A 10557-nucleotide genomic window follows, 5' to 3' on the forward strand; every position below is an offset into this window, starting at 1 on the left:
ACATTCAATCCTTAACAATGAACTGTGCGTAACTGAAGTATTTTTGTCTTATTGTTTTCCAACTTCGAGGGTTCGGTAAGATAACAGAATCAGGTGACATAGAAATGGAATATTTTAAAAATATCAGCCGTTTTGGGAAAATTCAAATATTTCAGAAACTGTTCAAGTATGCAAACAGAATAGCAGCCGTATTATAAACAGTTATATAATTAATCATTCCTAGAGAGTGTTTGTTTTTTGAATTTCACGCAAAGCTACACGAGGAGGGCTATCTGCGCTAGCCATCTCAAATTCAGCAGTGTAAGTTTGTTTGTTTTTTGAATTTCGCGCAAAGCTACTTGAGGGCTATCAGTGCTAGCCGTCCCTAATTTAGTAGTGTAAGACTAGAGGGAAGGCAGCTAGTCATCACCACCCACCGCCAACTCTTGGGCTACTCTTTTACCAACAAATAGTGGGATTGATCGTCACATTATAACGTTCCCACGGCTGAAAGGGCGAGCATGTTTGACGCGACGGGGATCCGAACCCGCGACCCTCGGATTACAAGTTGCACGCCTTAACACGCTTGGCCATGCCGGGCCCAGCAGTGTAAGATTAAAGGGAAGGCAGCTAGGCATCACCGTTCTCCGCCAACTCTGGGCTACTCTTTTATCAACAAACAGTGTAATTGACCGATACTTTATAACGCCCTCACGACTGAAAGGGCGAGCGCGTTTGGTGAGACGGAGATTCGAACCCGTAACCCTCAACTCACGAGTCGAGAGCCTTAACCCACCTAGCCATGTCGGTCCATTCTTAGACAGTGAAATTATTTTCTAAAATAATGAAATTACCACTAAATTACGAGAAGCAAGTTAAATTTTCAAAGAAATACTTAAGGGACTCATAGAAACTGCAGTCATTTTAACTCCATAACACTTATTAGAATAAAGATTTTACAAGTAGTGTTATAACTCGATAGGAAAATCACAAGATTTTAAACGTGTGTTAGTCTTTATATTTTAAGACAACGTTTAGGGCGGGTGTTTAAAATGAGGTATACGTCTGTTGGGTTTTCTAGACTTGTGCAAATTTCAAAGAAATGCCGTGGCTTGATTAAGTAAGTTAAAGTTTCTATAATTCCAAATAAATCAATAATAATAATAATAATCAAGTTTGATCTTAATAGTCTTTAAAAGAAAGGGAGAAAAATTTGTTTTTATTTCTGAATTTCGCGCCAAGCTACACGAGGGCTTTCTGCGCTAGTCGTCCATATTTTAGTAGTGTAAGACTAAAGGGAAGGCAGCTAGTCATCACCATCTACCGCCAACTCTTGGGCTACTCTATTACCAACGAATAGTAGGATTGATCGTCACATTATAACGCACCCACGACTGAAAGGTTGAGCATGTTTGGTGTGACGGGAATTCGAACCCGCGACACTGGGATTAGCAGTCGAACGCCTTAACCCACCTAGCCATGCCGGGCCTTCGGAAAAAAATAGTTACAGTTTTAATATTATATTGAAATGCAAAGAACTATGCATGACACGTTTATGTTAGTTCACGTTTGATCTTTCAAAATCAATAATCTTATCTATTTAGTCTTTTAAAACTCATAATTATGGCTATTTGATCTTTCATAGTTAATAATTCTAGTTATTTGATAGGTTAATTTATGAAAGTTAAGTGGTTGAAGAGATATATGTTCTAAATACCAAACACTTGTTTTATTAAAATATTTATCTTAGAGTTGATATCGTATTATCCATGTGTCTAACTTAGATGATTCTACACGTTGGCCAAATGTTTACATTGCTTAGCGACGTCCAGGCAGCTACTTTTCTATTCCACATTTGTACAAACATTGGCCAGTGATTCTTTGATCCAGACGAGAAGAAACCATGACCGAACATTTATCATTTTGTATTATTAAAAACCGTGACCAACCACTTCTGTATACAAACTATGGCCAACGTATATCTAGTTTAGAAGGCCACTGTTGTCAACACTACTTTAATATATGCGCGTAAAACTACAGCCAAACATTTATTACTTCAATTACGATAAACTGTAGCCAACGTATTTCTCAACTATCCCCTGATAGTACAGCGGTAAGTCTACGGATTTACAATGCTAAAATTAGTGGTTCGATTCCCCTTGGTGTACTCAGCAGAGAGCCAGCTGCAGCTTTGCTATAAGAAAACACACAGACATTTCTCAACTAAGTGTGAAGAAATAATGACCAACCACATATTGCTCCATATTTATACGAATTGTGGACAATATTTCTGTATCCCCAAAACATGAATAATCCATGATCAAACACTTATTACTCCATATTAGTAAAAATTGTGGCCATTTTATTTCTAGCCTTCAACAACATTTTGTCCAGTCTAAATGTGAGCAAACCATCAAATTGGTTTGCGGCACAAATGGTCACAAGCCGTAATCAAAGATGCTGTCTTATAGTTGGAACATTACCAGGTTATTTTCAAGATTGGTTCGATGCGAATAATACGTTTTCAGTTGTTTTTATTGTTTCCGTTACACAGAATTTCGAGTTCTCTCTGATGTCCAATATTATTGTCACACAATCACAAGACACGTAAAATACTGATATTAATAATAATGTCAAGACACGTAAAACACTGATATTAATAATAATGTTAAGAAAAGAAACAGTTACTTTAAATCTAACGATACTTTATGGTTTGGTAAATCCTTAAAGTCGTCACTTTCTTGTCATTTCAATTAAATCTTCGTGTATGTGTGTATCAATCTGTTCAAAAACTACAAAGATCAGACTCAACCGAGTGCCTTAACCATCTGTCGTCACACCAAACATACTCGCCCTTTCAGCCGTGGGAGCGTTGTAAAGTGACGCTCAATCACACTATTCGTTTGTAAAAAAGTAGCCCAAGAGTTGGCGGTAGGTGGCGATGACTAGCTGCTTTCCCTTTAGTCTTACACTGCTAAATTAAAGATGGCTAGCGCAGATAGCCCTCGTGTAGCTTTGCGCAAAATACAAAACCCAAAAACCAAATCAGATAGCCTTCGTGTAGTTTTACGTAAAATTCAAAACAAACTTAGCCTAAGACTCAACCAAACAGTGCAGTGTGTAAACCAGTCTTCCCGACAAACTATAGTTTTGTTTTAAAATACTTAACTCAGTATATTGGGGGCGCGTTTACGATCTTAGAACGTTGTAGTCTACGTTTCGTTATCCCTCAATAAACAAAGCGCTTATAACATACAGCATAACCTGTAAAGTACTTAGCTAAGTCTTACGATACTGAGTTGTTCCCTTTAACAACGTTTTTGTATATATGGTATATAGAATTAAAATCTTAACTTTGCAAGACAATGTTTTAGTATGGAAATGGTTTATTAAACATTATAATAATCCAAAAGGTCGTTATTCTTTTAATATATAATTAAGACAGATACTTCTATACGTGGTTCAATCAAACATTTTATAACTGAAATGCGTGTTTCTAAAAGTACGCACTTTATAAGAGTAATATCATTAAGTTATAACATCAGTTAAATATTCCGTACATACGTAATGGTCTAAGAGGAATAATACCTTGTAAGCTCTCGATGTTAAAACACATCAGAATCGCCAGGGTTAACTTGCTTTTCTGCCTTAAATAATTCTTCCGTTCGCTTAGCTCTCGTAGGATCAGTTTTATTGAATTGTCTCCACGATTCTGAAACATGCGTCGTTAATTCAGAAATATCTCTGCTATTACGAGTTGCTTTCGAATTAAAAAAACGGAAATACTTTAATGCAATGGATAATTAAAGCAATTAGAACAATGACAGTGGAAAAACCGTATTACTTTCGCTGTGACAGTATACACTTTCTTTTATGTCGAGCGAGGAATACCAGTGTAAGAGATTGATACAGGTTTTGAACAAAGTTGATTTTATGAGGACTTAATGAAGACTAGACACATTATATTACATAACAAGGAAAGCCCATTCCATGATCTGTAGTACATCTTGGACATAATACACGAGTTTTCGCATTTTTTACGTCTATCTGTATGTTCTGTGGAATAATATACAGTAACTTCCAAGTTAACGAGACATTATACCCATTATTTCCTCTCTTTGGTTTCTATATATTACTTTAGTCTCTCGTGTATAATCTCGATCCCAGGTTTATTTTATACAAAATACAGTCTTGCCAAACAAAAGTTTTACTCTAATTGTCCAATTTTGTTTTGTTTTTTTTAGTCTTGTTAAAGGTTTTCTCTAAAATTGAGTTTTTTTCCCAATCACCATCCAATTTAATAGTCGTTTACCGCAATAACAACTTAAATAAATAAACGACTGAATTCGATACCAGTGTGATCAAAGCTGTTCTCTTAAAGAACCTTAGTTTCTTTCTGATTTTCTGCATGTTTCCCTCTGGAGTATTATTTGTTATAAAGTGCGCCAGTCCTTTCAGCTGTCAAGTAGGATAACAATTGTTAAAATCTATCAACAATACGGTGTTTCTTTCTGAGTTACACATACGTTTCGTGTACAACACAGTACTGTTGTAAGTAACAATATACTGAAACAATAACATAAAATCATTTAATTTTAACACGTTATCAATAACTGACTAGAAATCCGTTGTTTGTTTGATTGCTTTGAAGCAAAGCCAAGTTCGGCTCTCTGCTGTGTCTTTTGGAAAGGAATCGAATCTGTATTTTAGCGTCCTAACTTTTAGGACAGATTTACTGCTACCCCATTGGGAGACGCATCGTTATTAGAATACAACATGAAATAATTTCAGCAACATGCGCAGAATATGGCTTTCGATAAAACACTTTAATGAATAATGCGAGAGTCCATTAAAACTACAAAAATAAAATTCAAGTTAAAACACAGTTTAATATTATGCAAATTATTCCTTAGAAATAAATTTTAAAAATTGTCTATATGTATATATAGACATATATACAAGATATATATAAAACATACCGTTTATGAGACTTTTTCTTTCAGACTAAGTTCATTAAAACAAAAGTTTGGCTAACGCAAAAATAGCATTTCTTGGCATATAAGTAACCATAAACACGTTTTACAGTAACCAACAAAAGAGATTATAAAAATGTCCAAATAATATGTTTCTTGCCTTTTGCGCCAGTAATTACTTACGTTATAGCTGAACGCGTGTTCCTCACGTGATAAATGTTTCTACTGAAAAGTAAATAATAAATTAAATTACCATAGTTTAACAGTTGTAAGATATTTCTTACACAAAACGTAACAGTGATGATCTCATTAAAATTCTTCACGTGCTATAATTTGAAGTCGACTGGAAAAAAAATTTGTAAGAAAATGAAAATACATTAAAAATACACGATGGACTCAGTACGTTGCAGTAATGTGGTTTCGCATTTTTAAAATTTCGAAATGATTTTTACTTCGTAAGATTTAGATAACGTTCCCCCCTCTTCAAAAGCAGGTTCCGTATAACGTTGTTTTCATACAGAACAAAGACTGACAAAGCGAGGCCCTAATAAAACACGTGATGCCCAATAAACATTCCCAAAATATTTCTCATGATTCTAAGCAACAGTTTAACTCTCTGACTTCCATGAATATTCTTCCACTGTTGAGAACTTACGTTATTGAATAATAAACTTTTATGGATTATGTTTAGTTATAAATTATGAATATACACTTTAATTTAAAGTTATCCCCACTGTCTGTGGTCTCAACCATAAACCCGTCACTATTTCCCAGTGTATCATTAAGTTTATGATTTCTAAAAGGTGGGGGGTAAGATTACATTGTAGATTGTACACAGAAATGTCAAGTCGTGAGACCTGATAATCTGTTTTGATTCATTCCTTTTGTTTAAAGATTATATTTAATAATTTACAGCTCTATCCAAACGGTATATTACCACTTTAGTTACAATTTTAATGGTTCTTTTACATAAAATCAACTTAAAGATGTCGTATTCCCAGTTTGAATGACATCAGGTGCATACCTTCATCTAGTTACTTTATTGCAGTTATAAACGGTTATATAATCTGGATACTTAACGTTACGAAATGTTTTTGGTTGTTTCAAAGATCTGTTTGTTTGTTTTTTTTTTGCTTTAGAAAATTTTCATTGGGAAATAAAAGAAACAAATGCAACATATATATTTTCACATCAAATATTAAAGTGCCCATTTAAAGTGTTTCTCAAATAAGATTTAGTTACACGCTCTTACAACAGTTTTCACAACGAAATTAATGTCTCCATAAAACATAACGACGTTAAATGAACTTAACTTCTAGTTACACCTAATACAAACTGTTACAATTTTATATTATTACTTACCAGAAAATGAAAGGTGAATTAGTGGTAAGACTCGACAGAGAACACCAGACAAATATGTACTTTATTACTTCTAAACGCACCAATCAGAATCCAATATTACTTCTAAACGCTCAATCAGAATCAATATTACTTCTAAACGCACCAATCAGAATCCAAATACTACATTCCCGAGTAAATATGTTAACTGTCGACTTCGTTGCGATAGTAGACAACGGTTAGAGTTTAGGATAATATACTTTATTTTATCATGTATTTTGACTTCAGTGCTTGAATATGCTAGAAGTAGATCTTACTTCAACACATATAAATAAGACAACTGTAAAATAGCAACGTGAGGAATGTTTATATCAGCTAATTATTATAATATAGAAACTATATTCATTAAAAGAACTAGAATTCAGTTGTAGCACAGATATATAATAAGGCAATAACCACGTCGATTTAATGTTCTTTGATTTTAATGACGTGACCTCATTTATACACTGCGCATGAGTACAATTACCAAAATATATAAGACAAAGATATTGGTATAGAGTTACTGATAATTTGTTTGTTTTAAACTCTTCACCCAAAGCTAGACGATGGCTACATGCGTGTAGTCGTCCCTAATTGTAACCGGGAAACTAGATTGAAGGTGGTACTCAAACGCCACGATTTAGCTGGAAAACTAGACAAAAAGTAGCGCTCAAGTGTCATATTTCAGTCTGAGAAATCAGATTTCACTATGACATAAATAGGGTTGTCACGGAGCGTGTTTTTGTGACAATGTGACTCAAGTCGTAAAATCTTGAATCCAGTATCATAGCATATTTACCACTAGACCACACAGAGTCTGTTGCTTAGTTACTTGTTACTAAATAATACATAGAGGGGCTATGTGTGATGTGTCCCCAAATAGCGCTGGAAACCTCGAATACGAGTGTCATAAGTCTTTAAAATTGGCGTTCTAACAAAATGTTGAACGAAGCTATCTAATTTAAATATTATGTTAGCAACACATTACTCCAATTCTGATTATGAAGCATTTATTTGAGATTGTTAAAATAACCACTGAATTTCATACTTATGGGACCAGCATGCCCAAGCGTTTTAAGGCGTGCGACTCGTAATCTGAGGATCGCGGGTTCGCATCCCCGTCCCGCCAAACATGCTCGCCCTTTCAGCCGTGGGGGCGTTATAATGTGACGATCAATCCTACTATTCGTTTGTAAAAGAGTAGCCCAAGAGTTGGCGGTGGGTGGTGATGACTAGCTGCCTTCCCTCTAGTCTTACACTGCTAAATTAGGGACGGCTAGCACAGATAGCCCTCGAGTAGCTTTGTGCGAAATTCAAAAACAAACAAACAATCATACTTATAATAACAAATGTAGTTGCAGGTCTGTTGTTGTTCCTATAAATGTTATTTAACCGAAATAAAAAATAAAGGCATTTGATATACAGGTGTTTGTTTGTTTAGGAAAACAGAACATATTTCAATGATGCATTAACTTTGTTCTTTAGTACAAAGCTATAAATCTAAACCATCTCTAAGCGGATGAGATTGGTAGTCTGTGTTATTTATGATATTTTGTAGCTCTTAAGACGACTTGAACAAGAATGATCAAACATAAAAAAGAAATTATTGCCATATAGAACATTTCTGCTATATCTTATGAAAGGTAGGAATCCGTGAACGCTCACCTGTCTCAGCCAAGCATTGCGCAACGCAGTGATCTCCGTCTGGAATAGCGATAAGGGTTAGCTCCACGAAATTTCCAAAGAAATGACGGCGTAGTATAAAAAAACAGTATGAACTTCTGTTAGCTAGCCGAAACTTATACAAAATAGGTGAATACCTTGATAACTGTAACGTTTCGTGTACCATTTCTTCTAGTCAGTTTCCAGAAGTGATACACAGCATGTCGCAAAATATTTTCGAAGGGATTCGTAACGATCAACGGGTAATGCGCCAAGGACAAGTTAGGGTTCAGTAGAGAGGTCAAAGTGAAGCCTGTTTATTATCAGACTTATGTTATGGATCCTTTGTGCTACAACAGAGTACCGGTTTTGCACAGGGCATGGGTTTATCAGTCATACCTTCCGATCAGCCGTTGTATATCAAGTAGTTGGAAGATTAAAACGGGTATTAGTGTCGTTTCGTACGAAGAAGTATCAGTTAAGATGCCCGCTGGACTTGCACTTTTGTATTTCTATCTTGGGAAGGTTTTGTAGTTGTTCAATGGATGAATTAGAAAAAGCAAGCTGAGGTGAGTGACGTGCTTTGGACATGATAGTTTTGCTGCGGAACATTTCGTAATGAAATTACAATGAAATGTCGTTACTAAGATGCACTGTTATCAAATAGAGGATGACAGAATTTGGCGACGTAGACTATAAAGACGTAGTGAGGCCAAAACAGTTTTAATAAAATGTACTCGAGTCCCTATATTCGGCCAGACAAGACTAGTTCAAGAGTTTAGGACAAGTACTTGTACTAGTAACTGGGTGTCTTCTCTTTATTCTATCAGTTCAAAGTTAGCGATGTTCAAGCGCAGATAATCCTTGTGTAGTTTGACATAAATATTAAAAAAAATTGTCATGTATAAAATACAAATTCAATAACAATAGTACTCGAGGTATTCTGGAAATCTCTAGGCTAATCACACTGTGCAAGAAGACTAAAAGAAACTGCTACTAACTACGCTATGTTACATTTCAACAGTTTGACAAATTTAACCGATTCCAGGAGACACAGTAATTATTATTTACCAACAATTCAGTGACATTTTCTAGTAGGTTCCCATTGACCATAATGAACGACACTGAAGTATTCTACGCAAGTAATATTTGTTGCTAATGCATACAATAATGTTCAGAATATTAAAAGACATAGACTTTTACTCTATTCTAAAGCCTGCGTATTTTAATGAAAGATTACCCTAAACAGCATGTTAAACGCACTTAAAATAAGCACTCAAATTAAAATTCTAGGTATAGATATCACCGAACTGGAGCTAAAGACTTGAAGGAGAGCAGTTTTTGGTAGCACTTCCTTCCCTGTAATAGTTTTGTCTCGTTCGAAACCAAAAATAGGATTAACTGTCACTGCTATAAATCTTCCGCAGCTGAAGATTCGATACATTTTCAGTGGCATTATGTCTTGAACCTTGGACCTTCCTATCCTCAGTTATCACTTAGCCCACACCTGATCCACTTTCAGCACACGTGCCATAAAGACGCCGTTAAGCTTTAAAAAAACAAGTTCGGAGATTTACCTGGTAAGTTAGACGTCATTGAATAAATATAAAATTGATTCATTTTACTATGGTAATTTGTTCGAATGTTCATCTTTTGTTCAAATTGTGAGGAGAGAACGTATAATTAGATACACAATGGTGTCTGTGTTTAAACTATCTCACAAATCACTAATTCGTGCGATGTTCGATTCACTTATCTTGATCCTTCGTTAACGTAAATAGTTACTGGATAAAATCATCGTTAGCTTGAATCGTACTATTGTAAATATATACATATGTTACTACACGTCTCATATAGCTATAATAGCTGACTGAATCGGTCACATTTTTCAGATCTCTCTTTTGCTCATTGTTAACCAAAAGGAGAGTAATTCATACTAATTTCTAACGTTGGTATAAATTTTTATCTATTTCAGTATCACCTAAATATATTATTCCCATACACAATAAAGGTAATTAGCTAAAATACGATGACAAAAATTGAGCTAATCTTACAGCACTGCAGTGAATACAGAATGAATATTTTCATTTTAATGCAAAGTTTTACCCCTGACAAAGCGTTTCTCCCGCATTACAGCAGTGATGACAGGAAAAGATACAAACTCCCAACTAACTCTTGTTTAACTTTCGTTCATCTTCAGATAATGGTTATTCCTTAATACTTTAAATACACCAGCGTTATTAGATGGAATGTAGTTTAGTCTACTTACCTCAGACAGATGTTCAGAACGAACAAAAGCAAGGCTGAGAAACGTCAGCTGTAAGATAAATGAGCAAAACCAATATTCATCTTTCATTGTTATAGTACCACGACGACCCTGAGATATGTTATTCATCCTTCAAAATAATTCAGCCATGGACAAGCCAGTAAACGCCACAGAAATATTTAATTATCTACATTGGTTGCTAAACACTTTATTTAGTTTTTGAAATAAATTCGATAAAGCAATGTACTAATTTTTACTTAGCTACAACGAATGAAAAGTCACTTGTTCCTTGCCTTACCT

The sequence above is a fragment of the Tachypleus tridentatus genome, chromosome 7, assembly GCF_004210375.1.
Source record: "Tachypleus tridentatus isolate NWPU-2018 chromosome 7, ASM421037v1, whole genome shotgun sequence".
Lineage (NCBI taxonomy): Eukaryota > Metazoa > Arthropoda > Merostomata > Xiphosura > Limulidae > Tachypleus > Tachypleus tridentatus.